The sequence below is a fragment of the Neopelma chrysocephalum genome, unplaced genomic scaffold (genome assembly GCF_003984885.1).
Source record: "Neopelma chrysocephalum unplaced genomic scaffold, ASM398488v2 Primary Assembly neopelma1_188, whole genome shotgun sequence".
Classification (NCBI taxonomy): Eukaryota; Metazoa; Chordata; class Aves; order Passeriformes; family Pipridae; genus Neopelma; species Neopelma chrysocephalum.
Genome location: NW_020897850.1, coordinates 617019 through 632896, shown reverse-complemented (window position 1 = coordinate 632896; position 15878 = coordinate 617019).

Here is a 15878-nt window from a genome sequence, read left to right as displayed (position 1 = left end):
CCTTCCCAAACCTTCCCAAACCTTCCCTTCCCTTCCCAAACCTTCCCAAACCTTCCCAAACCTTCCCAAACCTTCCCAAACCTTCCCTTCCCAAACCTTCCCTTCCCAAACCTTCCTTTCCCAAACCTTCCCTTCCCTTCCCAAACCTTCCCTTCCCAAACCTTCCCAAACCTTCCCTTCCCAAACCTTCCTTTCCCTTCCCTTTCCTTCCCTTCCCTTCTCCTCCTCTCCCCTCCATCTCCTTCTTTCCCTTTCCTTCCCCCAGTCACAAGGCAAACCACACAGAATATTGTCAGGTACAAATACACTGGACACAGCTCAGCTCTTGCTGTGGTTGCCCTGGCAGCAGGGCTGTCCCAGGCTGCAGACAAGCCCTGCTCAGGTGAGAGACTCCAGCAGGGACCCCCTAAAGCCTCCAACAACCCCCTACCCCCACCCCAGGGTGCAGAGAGGATTAACTCCCCCGTGTTTGTAAAGTCCTCTGAGTATACAGGGCCCAAGGTAAGAGCTGAGTAGCAGCAATAACGATGAACTATTATTGTCACTACGAGACTTAAAACAGTTTTCCAGCCCCTTGCTCCGCCACCTACGCCTTTAAGAAAGTTTCCCAACAGATGAATTATATTCAGTGGAAATGAGTCGTCCTGTTTTTCTACAAAGCCTGAAGTGAACCTTTCTGGGAAGGGGACGATATTTTGTAGCAATGTTTTCTCAAATACAATTCTTTAGGTTCCCAAGTGATGACACATTGTACAGCAACGCTCTTGGCACAGGGCGTTCTGCGAGAAGGGATGCTGGCCCCATTTCTTACAGCCATTCATTAAATAAAAACACCCTGTGTCATATGTTATGTTCCTCTGAAATGTTTAAAGTTTTTAGTGCATGAAATTATATGGTGCCTGGATAATTTTTTTTTTTCCAGAATGCAGCACTAATCTCTAAGTCAGTTACTGAATGTTGTTGGACGACCTTGTTATTTTTTATTGGTGTTGTGTTTTGTTTTCATTTGGTAGGATCCCAGCTTCATGCAATAGGCTTTTTCAGAAATACTGAACTATGTAAATGTGATGCTTACAGCTGACCACAAAGAGGCTGCTCACCAAAAAAATAACCCAATATAAAAACATCTGCATCTGTTAGAATTTTAGGCATTCTGGGTGCCGTTTACATGAGAATCTAGCCTAGCTTTCCTTTTTCTTTTTCCATTTCTTTTTTCTTTTAATTTTTTTCTTTTTCCTTTTTATTTTTTTTCTTTCCCCAATGGCCTATATTAATTGCCTTAGGATCAAGAGGTCTGCAAACATCTTCCTTATGTAAACAGAGGAACTACTCTGGCTACTTTCTAAACCCTTTAAGGAAGATGACCCATCTCACATACCAAAATGATGGCATTAAGTAACAGATTACTATCAGGGCTTGAGATCTGAGTTCTGGTTCTGGCTTCCCTTGGCCATGTTATTGCACATTGCTGCAACTCTTGGCACCTACGTGTCTTCCCTCACCGTTTTCCTAATCTGTTTAGACTTTTAGCTGTTGGAAACGCTCTGTTTGTACAGTACCACATCTTGTTTGTGTTAACCAACCTAGCAAGGGAATTGTACAACTCTGGGATGCAAAAGCCAGGGCATTAACCTACAGTAACGTGATGTTATTTCAGAGAAAATTTGAAAGTGGATTCTGCAAGCATCTGGCAACAGGAAAATCATTATGGGGTAGGTGATTTGCATTTAATAGAATCATAGAATGTCCTGGCTTGAAATGGATCTTGAAGATCTAGTTCCAACCGTGCTGCCATGAGCAGTGACAACTTTCACTAGACAATATTGCTCAGAGCTCCATCCAAACTGGCCTTGGACACTTCCAGGGATGGGGCAGCCACAGCTTCTCTGGGCAACCTGTGCCAGGGCCTCACCACCCTCACAGTAAAGAATTTTTCCTAAAATTCAGTCTAAACCTACTATCTTTCAGTTTGAAGCCATTCCCCCTTGTCCTGTCACTACATGCTCTTGTAAAAAGAAGTGCTCTACCACTATCCATCCATCCATGCCCACCAGTGGTAGTCCTGCTGGGACAAGAGCCTCCTGAGCCCAGTTCCCAATAGGCTGCATCATGGTTAGTGCTCCTAGCCCTATTCATTGATGATCTAAACCAGCCAAGCCTAGAAAAGTAGAGTAAGCTGGCAAGTCAAAAGGCAAAAATTATTTCACCGAAGCCAGTCTACTGCAAAATGCACTGTGGACATGGTTTCAGTGGCTTATGAGAAAGATGGAAAAAGAGAGCCCTTTTATTTATCAGCACGTGTTCTGGGTTTCCCTCAGAAGGAGTTAAACATTTCTGTGAGCTGAGGCCTAATCTGTTGTGGTTTTTGACTCTCAACAAGCTGCGTGGTTACTCCCTTTGTTCCGACCGCCAGCAGCTAAACTGGGACATCTATTCAAAGAGGAGTACCTGAAAGCACCACTTTAAAGGATTTGTCACCTTGTTATCTCTAGTTTGAAAGGCTTTTTGAGAACAACTTTCAGTCAGAATGTTTGCAAAGGACAAAGATAGCTTTGCAAATGTCGCAGTTTATATTTAATAGCTCCAATGACAACAACAAAACATAGCTATTACTATGAGAGGCCCAGGCAATTCTCCTTTTCCACTGTTGCCCCCAACCCCAAGTCTGCGAAAGACAGGTGGGAAATCACAGAAGCAGCAAAACCTATCGTCTGACACAAAAATTGCTTCTCGGATCTCTATAACAAGGTCCTGAAACAAGTTCTTCTATTCCTGGTGTTCTCTAGCATTCTCAAGCCACATGCAACCTCTCGGAACTCCTTTCCCCTTCCAAAATAACAAAAGTTACCAAAAACTAACCCAAGCCCTCACTTCACCTTGTGGGTGTTTGAGTACTTTTTGACCCTACAGCACTTTGTTGTTTCAAGTTGTGAGAAATACCTCTAATTGGTCTCACTGCCTTACAAACTTTCTAATTCTCCTTCTTAATAAGTCAGCAGCAGTAACAGTGATCAGAACAACCAGAACAATAAGAACAGCAAACAAGGCAGTGAGCAGCAGTAAGTAACAGGGACCAGAACAACTTGCAACCTACCAGCTCCTGACCACAAAAATGGCTCTTCAATCTCCTCAAATGACCTCCAGGTATCTCAACATGAGGCAACCATGGAAATCCCTGCTTGTGATAAAACCATCTTATTTACTTCTCACGCAGTGAGACTTAAGAACCTGAGAGGAGCCAGCGCTTCTCAGACCAGCAGGCAGCACTTTCTAACACGCTCCTTGCAAGCCCTCAGAACAAACTATTAGACCCTTGCTAGACCCTACATTAGGGTTGCCTCACTCTGGTGTGGTTGGTTGGCTCAGCCCCAGAGTTAGAAACAAATTCCCCAACTCTGAGCGCTGGGCAGCCAAAAAAGGCTGGTCAGCCAGCCACCAGGTCTGCTGAGAACTCCTGAAAATCATTAATGTGTCTAAGTACCTTTGAAAACCTGTCTCTGATGCTCTAAAAGATGGTTGGCAATAAGCCTTCTCAGGGTACCTGATGGGAAGGAGGAGGTTGGGATCTAATGAGCGCGTGGCTCTGAGCGTGCAAAGGTACCTCAGGGTTTTAATAATGCTGAGTTTCAAAAAAATAAATGTTGGTGCTCCTTATAATTTCTTCTGCTTTTTGAGGCTTCCTCCTTACCCACAGGAACCAGAAGTTCATTCTGTTGCAAAGGAAAGATTCAAAGCTCTTTAGCAGTAGCATAGCTTCGGGACCATGAGCTTTAAGACAAAAAACTAATTGACACAGCAAAATAGTGAGAAGTGCTCACACTAGGAGCCAAGGTCCACTTTGGCTATACAAGTGAAAAGTTGACTTCAGTTCTGAACATATGATCTGGATAAGTATTTGGGAAGACTTTATAAAGCCAACTAGCTTTCGTTCAAAGCTGCTGAAATCCTGGGTTTGAGAGTGACTTTAGCACTAGGGCACCTCGACTTCATTCAGTCTTGCAGACCTCCAAGGTCACATTCTCAATAATAGCTACATCAAGATCACGTAGCTACATAATTTTTCTGCTGGTGAAAACTGTTTTGATTTAACTGAATTGATTTTAAGTTGGTCCTACCCCATCTATTGCAATGTTTTGCAATAGCCATTTATTTCTTCTTACAAGTTGCTTATTTTTGTAAAGGTGATTTAGTGGAATCTTTCAGTGAGAACAGCAGTATCTGCTACAGCTCTCTTGTCTCCTTTCAAATTATTAGTAGAAAAAGCTGATGATAATGCTAATAAACTGGTTTTCTTTTGTACATTCAAATACTGGACATCTGTAACTTTGGCCCTGGGGGCTAGTTACTTCTGAACAGTGTTATAGAGTTTTTATTTAATCAATAAGTAATTTGATTCTTTTCCTTTTCATCTTCTAACAAGCGATAACAGCCTTTCTTTCAGAAAACCAAGTACAATGCTTTCTTTTCCCCAATAAGTACTTAGCTCTAGGCCTGGAAAAGGGCCAGGGCACACAGGGACAGCGATCCACAGTAACATTTTGTACCTCATTAAAAAATAACAACAACAACAACAACAATAGCCGACTTGCACATGAAATACAATGTCTTTCTTTTCCTCCTTCTCTTATTTTACAAATATTCATTTATTCATTATACTTCCTGTAAAAATGCCTGCACACATGCACATTCACACTGGAATTTTCTACCGAACAAATGATGTGTTAAGATGTGTTGTATTATGTTCATGAATTTAGTTTGGCTTACATCAAGCTACTGTGAAAGATCCCCCATCTCAAGGTCTCTGGGGCAAGGGATTTCTGGGTGATTGATGGCTTGGATTACTTCAGTTTGGGGGTGCTTCTCTTAAAAAAATCTGTGGAAACTCATGGCTTTTAAGGTCTCTCATACTGAGTATCTCAAAGCTGAGAGACTGCTAAATCCCTCCGGAAAATATTGGCCTGGAAGACTTCACCCATCTGTGCAAATACACCACAATCCAATTAAACTGGCAGACTTTGCAATTATTTGCAGATTTCCACAATCTGGCAGCAGCAAGCAGATGCAGCCTGTATTGCATAAGCGAGTTGTCGCAAGCCCCTGTGCCCCCCACAGCCTGACAGAGCTCCCCAAAAACCTGGAGGAGAAGTGGTGTGGTCTGAAGATGGGCACACACTACTTACTCCTCAGCTTCAGCAGGGCTGCAAAGGGATGGTCTCCAATCCCAAAAGCCTGGCAACCCACAGCTGAGCTCCTGGCCCCAGCCCTGGCAGGGCATGGTTAAACATTACAGTTTGCTGCACCATCCCCTGCACAACTTCACTGCAATGTCACAAAGCCAATTTAAGGGGTTTCTGTCCTTTGCCACGCTTGACCACTTATTCCCACTTCAGCATTAAGCAAGGTCTTCTTTAAAATGAAACTGAAAAGTAAGAAAACAAATAACAAAAAAAGATTGTGGGGGAGGAATAATCCAGATGATTTTGCAGCACTTCTACAAACAGTTGCACTTTCACAGCTGAGGAAAAGGGAAACAGAGGGCAAAAAGAGATCTTTTCTAAGGAAGGAAAGAATCACAGAATAATCTGAGTTGGAAGGGACCCACAAGGATCACCAAGTCCAACTCCTGAGTGAATGGCCCATACAGGGATCAAACCCCCAACCTTGTCATACATTGGCACCATGTTCTAACCAACTGAGCTAATGCTAAACTCAGTAGTAGCCCAAGGACTGTTTCCCCAACCTGTCTTAGCATACGGCCATGCTAATGTTTGTGATAGCAAAGGGAATGAGGGTTTGGAGTAGGAGGAAGGTGAGCACGTTTCTGTGGCAGTGCCCCCTCAGATTGTGTGTAGGGAGCAGATTCCTCCTCCCAGACAGATTGAGGTACTCAAAGGCTCAAAAATACTGAAAGTACTTTGAGTACTTAAAGTATTCAAGGATACTTTAAATTCAAAGAAGTAGGATGTTTGTCCTTAACAGCCGATTTGAAACTAATCACGTTCATTCAAGCTTCAGGATAACTTCTTAAAATCTGGGCCCTTACCAAAATGAAACTCTCAAGATCTGCTTCAAAGGTGGATTTCCTCTGCCATTACCTTTTTCAGTTGCCCATTTTCACCTTGGTTTCACCTTCTCCCTCAGTGGAGTGGGTGCTGCTCTTTGGCAAGGCAAGGTTTGAGCCAGGTCATGGAAGTGCCTCAGGTTAAGTTAGTCATAAAGGAGGGACAGAGGGTTTTTTTTTTTGATATTCAGTGTAGCTCCCAGGTCTGGTTCACAGCACAACCACACCAAAAACTGTGTCAGCAGGACCCACAGGTTAGTAGGTGGCAGAGCCAGGGAAGGCACCAACTCTCTTGGCTGCTGTAGCAGCTACACATGGCCCTAGGTGCCCAGCCATGGAGGGAATTCCCAGTCCTTGGCAGGCCTCGACAGATCTCTGCCAGCTGGTGTTTCCATGCAGCACAAGAGGGTGATACTCCAGAACAAATGAGATGTTTTCACTGGCTGTAAGGTCGCTGGATCCCACTGCCATGGGACAAGGCAAGGGGACACGTAAGGAGGAGGTCCGCTGAGCAAGGATCCACTAGGGAATTAACAGGAAAGGCTGAGAGGGAAAGCTCTGGCCTGAGACCCGCTGCTCTCAAGACCTGTGAGAGTCAGTACCCATGGCTGCTGCAGGCTCTTCTGGAAACCATGAAACTGCAAGGAACCCAAGTCTGCACAACCCTCAAAACCCCCTGGAGGAGGAAAGGTGAAACCTTCCTAAATTGCAGTAGCCAGCCTGTTCAGGAGACCCATCTGGATCAGTTGAGTCTGCACCATTTCAGAAGCAGCCTTTCCTCTCAAGACCCACAGCCATGAAGATGACCAAACTCTTCCTTTCCAGAAATGAGAAGGAATCAATCCTTTCAAATCATGGCTGTATCCTCTCCCGCAGCACAGAGCTCATACAGCACCCCCATTTCAGATCCCACTTGTACTGCAACCAAAAGCTCTCCCAAGTCACCCAGCCTGATTCTTTCTCATTGTCTTTTGGGGGTTGTTTCATGTTCAGGTATCTTTTAAATGGATATATATGTTATTAACTCTCTCTTTTGTTCTCATATATAATTATGTCAGCCAAAATTAAAATATTTCACCAAAGGAGAACTAGCAGGCTCTAAGATAATCAGTTCAGTAGTCTTGTCTGAACCTCCATTTAAAAATGGGTTAAAGGATGATGATGTTCTAGCCATGTGGCATAGGTCTCTCTGTAGAAACGAGGGAGAATATAGGCAAGAAAACAAATGAAAAAGCAGCAAAGTTAAAGGAAATAGCTCCTAGAGCATCCTTCTCTACTTGGATAACACAGCTAAGGCTTTTAATCTAACGGATGGGGTTTTTCTCCTTTACTGCTGATACACCTCCCTTTCTTCTTATTCCCATAGATTATCTTCTTGCCAGCTCCTGCATCATTTTCTGGGAAACTGAACTCTTCTGGCAAGCTGAAGATTTCATAGTTCGTCAGCTAACAGTCCATGGAGGTGAAATTAGCAGTGGCTCATCATTTCTGGGGCGGTTTCCAGTGATCTATGAAAATCACAGTGATCACAGAGGACAGGATTCAAGCCACCTAATTTTAGCTGCCTGATATGGGATTCCTAGTCTAAACTACTCGCTTTCCCAGAAAAATGGAGCACTGTCAGATGACAAGTCATCCCTTTTCCCTGGGACACCAAGTGGGACAGGTGAATCGCCCTCTGGACATGCCTGTGTCTGTTCACTGGCTACAGACAGTACCTATATGTCCAGTTCAGACTGGATGCAAACTTCTAGTCAGTCAAATTAAGCAAGTCGAGTCCTACCCGTAGTGCTGGCATCTCCCCATGGTTTCCATTTGCAGCAGTACTGTAACAGATGCTGAGAATACATTAAATGCTTTCCTAATGTCACATTCCCATGTCTGCAATCATGGTAATTGCCTCAGTGAAGTTTTGCAATTGCAAACGAGCAGGAAGCTGTCTGCAAAGGAATCTGTCTATTAAGATGTGGCCCCTACTCTGAAAGTGCTTGAAAAGCCCCAGCACATTTCTTGGGCTAAAGATTAAAAAAAAATAAAAATCAAAGGTCAGACTCCTGCAGCAATATGGAAAGTATCCAGAATGCACTCCAGTGATCCAAGGAATAGACTGACTTTTGCTTTAGGACTGTGCTAATTAAATACTGCTAACTACATCTGAATGGAATTAAGTCTAATTTAAGGCCCTTTCTGAGCTCCAGGGCAATGTAGGCTTGTCCTGAAAAAAGAAATTACCGACTGCTGACAACAGGTGTCAGCAACAGGAGTGGCTGAACCAGGGCTGAATGTGAATTAGCTGCAAGTGTAGACAAGGACAAGTTAAGTTCAGCATTGTTCCTGCAGCCACGATGGAGACCTCACTGGAAGCATGGACAAACATAGGGAGCAGAACAGTTCCGAGTGCAGCTGCCCTTGTCAGTGCGTGCAGATGACCTGTGCAGCTCTGATTTTTTTTGTGGTGTAGATAAAGTTTGTTTGTTTGTTTGTTGGCACCACACATGCCAGAAGTACCTTAGGTTTCCATAGGAATTCTTGGGTGGCAGCCAAGGGGAATATTTTGCAACAAGCACTTGCTCCTTTCCTCTTACTTCTTTCTCCTGCCCTGCAGTCCACGGGGATTCCCGGAACGAGGGATCAGGTGTTTTGCTTCTTTTTTCCGTACACACCACACTGAGCATCCATGTTAAATCGAGCAGGAAAGGTACTACAAAGGTCTTGGACAAACCAAAGTAGCAGAACACCACTGGCCCTTTCTCTGGAAGCTATTTTGCTACCATTTCCTGCTGTCTCCTACACCATCTCTCTCATTGTGTTTCTTTAGCAACATCCCGGGTCTCTTCTTCTCCCCCCTTGCTCTTTTGCTCTTAAATATACATTTAAGATGGGTTTTTTTCCATGCCCTTTCTCACTAATTTACCTCATATGTGTATATGACTTCACATAAAAAGCTTTTGCCCAACTCTGTCTTTGCAGCCAGTTTTTTAAGTTTTGGTTTTATTTTTAATATTTTTTGCTGTCATGCTCTTTTCCTCCACTGCTTTCAAAAACAGGCCTGTTTAACACTTCTAGCCACCCTTCCACACATTCACAGGCACAAATATCAATTTGATGCAGCCCTTTGTCTTCAGTTCCCTCTCCATATACTGTCTTTACCTCTCCGCCAAGAAAGCAGGAAAAACAGGTTTGTGGTCAGTATTTCTTAGCAGAACAAAACCAGCAGGTTTAAATTCCTCTGGGCTTGTTTGTGATTCGGTAAAAAGGCAGGGTAAGGACCAGACCGACAGCTGAAGACACACCCAGGCACCCATCCTGAGCTGAGCAGGCCACCTGCTCTTCCAACAGGCACCGGGAGGGGCAAGGCAGCAAATCCAGACTCAGTGAAAGGAAGGGCAGTTTCTTCCATTTCAAAAGAGTCACGCCCACTCCAAATTAACATCCCTATTTTAATTTACCTTCATACCTCCTATTAGAGTAATTTATCTTCCAAGTCACGTCACAAAATGAAAGTTTTGCCAGGGGTTAAGGGGTCAAGCTCACTTATAAGCCCACTTATAAGGATTCAGCACTTGCACATAGGTTAGATTTCCTGTAAGGGAAGGAAAGTAAATCTCTGCTCCTGATTTGTGACAAGGCTGTATAGTGGGCTATGATCCATACTTGCATCCAGAATAAAAACCTTCAGTTCTGTATCGAGAAAAACAATTGTGAGTGCTTAGCTTTCCACTGACAGCAAGTAGACTCATTGTGTTTGAAGGATACATGTGCTTAACACTGTCTTTGGAAAGCTCAAAAGAGTAAATGGGAATCGTTGACAGAAACTGGGGGAAAATTGGGCAGAAATTAGGGCAATTGTTGTTGGTGGTGTGGAACTGCTGCAGCCATCATTTTGGACATCCCACATCAGGAAGGCTTAACTCACTTATTGGATCTTTTCCATCTCCACTTTTAGGAGCTAGCTAAGGACCAGTCAGAAAGATTCACTGAGGGAACAAGGCTGTTGGTACAAGACCATTTACTTTCTCCTGATTTACAATAGGATATGCTAGGATATTGCACTGATGAAAAGCTCTCACTTGGAAAGGATGAGTCTGAACTCATTTGGGTCTGAACTCATTCAAATTGACCAAATGTGTTTGTTGACTGTAAGTCTAATAGCAGAAAACTTTTCTAGGGGAAGATGATTCACTTGTACCTGAGAGATCACCTTCCATGCCATATTTTACTCTCATTATATTGTTGCTTTTTTTTGTTGGGTTTGTGGTTTTGGTTTTGGCTTTTTTTAATATAGTACCTCAGATGAAGGAGGAGGTTTGTCAGAGGGAACTCCACTGGAAACATGTAACTTTGGGAACTGAAATCATACCAGCAAGCTCTGTTGTATTCAAAGAGGAACCAGTTCAACAAACACTTAAATGTGCGAAAGAATAATTGTCCATTTGCTTCAATAACCAACTGCCAACTCTGCCATTCACCTTCTACTGTAATTCCACTTAGGTTAGACACTTACTTGTGCTCTACCCTCCTGATGTGGGGTGGTAAAGACTGCAGAGATCATTTACACCAGTTTCACAGGACACTCTGGTTTTTAAAGGATGATGGAGTTGTCTGTGATGAATGTTCCTACCCCTATCAAATGCTTATACACTGGCATGCCAATGATGACTGTATTGATGCCAAGAGTACCAGTCAGTTGAAAGGTCCATCTAGTCCTTCGCTGACATTGGCTAAAAGCAAACACTTAGTGAAGAATGTAGGAACAGGGCAAGCCTATAATGCTGTTTCCCAAGAGTATTCCCCCAAACTCTAATGGTTCTAGACTCAGGAGTTTCCTGAATGTTTTGTGTTTAATTACCCAGGGCAGATTCCCCTTCTGCAAACCTGTTCAATCACCACTTGATTGAACTTTTAAGACCCGCATCTGCTGCTGAGTCCTGGGTCTTTACTACATCTCATGGGGAAAAAACACTCACTCTTGGTTATTCTGAACGGTCACCTTGACAACTTCTTTGCTTTGTACTGGAAGAGACAGTGAACTATCACCCCCTCCAAGACACAAATGAGTTTAATAGCTTCTATCATAGATGTCTTTAACCAATCCTCTCCCAGGCTGAAGAATTAGAGAAGGTTAAAAGAGCGAGCTTAATTAATTCTTGCATATAAGCAAGCTATTCCATACCTTGGATCACATTTTTTATCCTTCTCCAAACATTTTCCATTTCTGCATGTCTTTTCCAAAGTGGGAAGAGCAGAACTGCTCGTGGATGTGGGCATGCCACAGATTTGTACAGGGGCAGAGTGAGAATTTCTGATTTGCTCTCTAAAATAAGTCGAGGTCTTTGACCCCTGCTGATGCCTGAGGTGGTTCCTTGTGTTGCAGCCCATGGCTGTTACTCCGTGACAGCAGCCAGCACTTAGCCCATTGTTTTCCATGTGAGGCAATACCACTTTTTCCCATATGTATCACTCTGTGTTTATCCACAGTGACACTAATAATATATCCATGCCGGGTGTTCAGACTAAACTGCTCCTTGCTGCTCTTCAGCTTTTACAAACTCTCTTCTTCTCAGCCCACTGCTCCTGCACAGCTTGTTCCTACTCTACCACAAGAGCACACGACGGAGCTGCAGCTTGTTCATCCCGGTACCGAGCCTGAAATGGGGTGTAAAAGCAGGGATAACACCAAGCACAGGCAGAACCTCAGGCTCAGACACCCACTTACCTGATGCTCTGCACGTACCCTTCACAGCCGAGCCAAAATGAACCACTTCTGACCAAAGCCTGCACTCTTAATTGTAAAGGCAACTGGCTCTTCACAGACTCTTCTCTCCAACAGATGCTCTAAGAAACAAACTTCAGTGGTGAGAAACCTTATATTTCAGCCTTTATCCTATTACTGTGCCTACTTGAGTTTTTGGTTTTTTTTTTTACTTAAATTATTCTTATTACACACTAATAATTAATTCATGTTGTCCCCTTGGATCAAATAGTGAATCAATTAAAATCAGATTGATTAGCTCCTGGTAGGGTCCTATAACCCCTGCTCAGCACTGCCCAGCTACTGCTGGACACTTTAAGCACACAGACAGCACATACACAAGCACATACACAGCCCCAGGGTCAGTGACTCCATTTGAAAGATGGAGCTGTCTTTCCTTCCACTGCCCCTGCATCTTAGGGCTGGGGGATACCTCTGACCACTTGTGAAGAGGTCAGATGCACAGTGCATCTCCGAGGACCAAGAGGAAGACCCAGGGAGGGCACAGCACGGCACTGACTGGCCTTTGCCTCCCCAGATCTGGTCCAGAGGGGCTGAGGAGCCAAAGAGACCTGAAGCATAACTTGCCTTTCTCAGCCTGTTTAGATAGCCAGGCTTGTACAGAGAAACCAGAACTATAACCAGACATATGGCAAATTTCATATGTTTAAAAAGACTTTTCATGGCTAGGCAGGCCAAAAGGAGATACTAAGATAGGACCTGAAGTATTTGGGATTTGGTTTTAATTTGTGTCATAGGCGCATACTTTATTTATGTGTAGAGTGACTACTCAGTTAATTTTACAGTGCACATAAATATTAACTACTTGGTACAAGATCTGTTTTTCTGTGAATGTAAAACATGACTAATGAAAGAAAACCCAGATATTGTAAAATATTTCATCTGTAGCATTTCAAAGTGAATCAGATAAAAGCCAAACAGAACACAAATCACCCCCATCAGTCCCTCCACCCCTACTCATGAAGTCGTTAAAGTGATTTGGGGAAGGGGAGGGCACGTGTAAGCCCAGAAAAATCAGTTTATTGCTAAACTGCAGGATAAAAAAAAAATGCAGTTGCAAAGAGCAAACTCTCATTGACTTCACAGGAGCAAATACCACTCTCATTTCTAAAAGCCTCACAGGTTAATGCCAGTGAATTTGGGACAAGACTGTGAACTGTGGGGTCAGAAAGGCCTTAGGAAGAGGTGAAACCCTGCAGAGGCTCACTTGTTGCTCAGGGTGGCTTCTGAAAACCTTGCCCAGAGGACAGCACGGAGCAGAGCATCCAACACATGGCACATACTGGAAGTGAGGAAAGAAACAGAAAGAAATGAGGCACTGAGAGGAGTGTGCAAGAGAGGAGAAGAAACATCCCAGGAAAAGGAGACCTCCGGAATATCTGTCCTCTGAGAGCGCTGGTTTCGGCCTCACTGGGAGGTGGGACTGATCAGGTCACAGGACCCATTGCAGACAGGAACTGGTGGGTTTTATCCTTACCAGCTTTCCACAGTGACATCTTTCCAAATGGATCTCCTCTCCAGGGAGAAACCTTCTCTGCAGGCCCTGCCCAGCATTACATCTACTGCACTCAGCGAGGTTTGACCAGTGATTTTCAAGTACACCCGTGTTTATTAATGATCACCCTGCTTGCCCCTGAATGGGAAGGACAACCGAGATCTTTACACTGCCTTTAATTCTTCCTTGGGCCAAGGAAGAGTTCCCTGTGGCATGAAAAGAGACAGCCTCACAACATGAACAAGTCCTTTGGGGAATGGCTGGGGGAGATGGGGTTGTTTAGCCCAGAGAAAAGGAGTCTCAGGGGAGACCTTATGGCTCTTTACAACCACCTGAAAAGAGGTTGTAGCCGGATGGGGGTTGGTTTCTTCTCCCAGGCAAGAAGAAATGGCCTCAATATGCACCAGGGGACATTTAGGTTGGATATTAGGGGAAATTTCTTCACTGAAAAGGTAATCAAGTGAAGAGATTGAGTCATCAACCCTGGAGGTATTGAAAAGGTGTGACACTTGAGGACACGGCTTCGTGATGGACTTGGCATTGTGAGATTAATGGTTGGACTTAAGGACCATACAAGTTTTTTCCAAATGAAATGATTCTGTGATTCTATGATTCTATAGAATTAACTGTTCTTTGAAGACCCCTTTGCAAGAGCCTGTGAGGATGGATGGTCATTAGAAAAACAAATGAGGCATAGGGCCATAGCACTTTTGAGAATTCTAGAGATAAAAGTCATAAAGAACAGCAGTCTCTGAACAACTCTCCATGCCCCCCCACCCATACAAAAAGGCTTTTTTTTAATTTATTTCTTTTTAAATTAATTAGTGCACATGAAGAATATCTCAAAAGAATGCAAAATAGTCCCCTCTTGAAAAATCCATACTAATTATTGGAATTCACAGGTAAAGGAATTGAACATTTTTTTTCAGAAATTACCCAAGAGATTCACTAATGGCATGTTTTAAAAATTATTATAATACCAAATGCAAGGGCAGGCTAGAAAAGTACCTCGGTTCAATTATCCTGCAGATTTCAAAATATTTCAGACCATGTCAGTAAGAAAACAGAAGAGTTCAGAATCAAGTTCCCAGTGAGGGCACACAAACAGTGACTCAAAAAGGAAGTTTGGGAAATGTGGGGAAATACTCAGTAATTACTTTTTGGGTTTGTTTTGCTCCGTTCAAAACAATTTAACAAGGGAATATGAAATACAAAAAAATGAAGCAAACAATAATAAATTAACTTAATCCAGACTGCATTCATGATTTATGAACACCTGCTACCTCTGAAAAATAAACCCAACAGATTTCATACAGATAACCTCTCTGGTGAAATCCAGGAAGACATACCTTGAAAAGCATGGCCAAAAGGGAGAGGAAATAATGGGATTTCTTAAGTACTAGACTGATTCATGTTAAAATCAAGGAAAGCTCTCCACTGACTTCAAAGGGAGATGGATGGAGAACAGTAGATGAGAATGAGCTGCAAGCTAATGTCCTCCTTCAACCTCTCTTGATAAATTCCTCCAGCCAAGGCCTACATTTCTTTATATAAAGCATGTGTCTGTGGCATGAGAGGAGAAAAGGAGCAGAGCCCTTCAGGAGTTGTCCCAGGAACTAGGTGTCAGTCCAAACCGTGGGGGAGTGGGAATGAATAGGCAAGGAGGAAAATGAAGACCACCAAGACAATGTTTCCCCTCTTAAGGGTGGGATGGGGGTGAGAAGAGACTCTCTGCATCAGGAACTTTATGCCTGGGCGCACGGGTCACAAAACCAGAGATGCTGCTTAAGAGACTGCTCAAAATGTGAAAAAAAGGGATTTTAGGAAACAGAGGAGAGAGGTTACAGGGAGCAATGGAGTCTGTATTCCTGAAGCACCAGGCAGGAACTGACCCAACCGGCTTTTCCCTTCAGTGGGGTTGAGAGTAAGACCTCAGCCAAAGGCAAAGTGCAAACCAGTCCTAAAAAACAGCTTTTGGCAGAAATGCTCTTGGAATGGTGCTCAGTAAAAGTTGATAGTGGTTTTCTTGCTTCAGCCAAGCCAGATAACTAAATGAAAGTACCTTTTCCAATTTATTTTACACTTCTCTCCCTCTTTCTCCCCAAACAGTAGCAGGAGGATCTTGCCACCCACATTTTCACTGTCCTTAGGAATGTGTGTGCCTATTTTTGGACAGTTTGGAAACCTTTGGGAACATTCCTTATTAATAAACATACTTTCTTTTTTTTTTCTGTATTCCCCTGTGAATTTCCACCATCTTCCTTTGCCAGCTATTGTGTATTGAGCCATTCATGACCCAAAAGCAAGACAATCCCTGAAAGTCCAAGAATCCTAACTTGGCATTAGCATGCAATGGGAGAATTATTCCCTAGACCTGAAAAGCAGTTGCCTCTTCAGTCAGCTCTCAGCCTGCAGTGTTATAGTCAAGCTGTTTTGTCTGGAAGGCAAAAATAGGGGAACCTCAAAAGGTTCTGCTCAGAAAACTCTTGAGTCTGTTGTATGTACAGAGGACAAGGAGAAGGAGGAACAAGTTCACGTGAGTCTCTTGC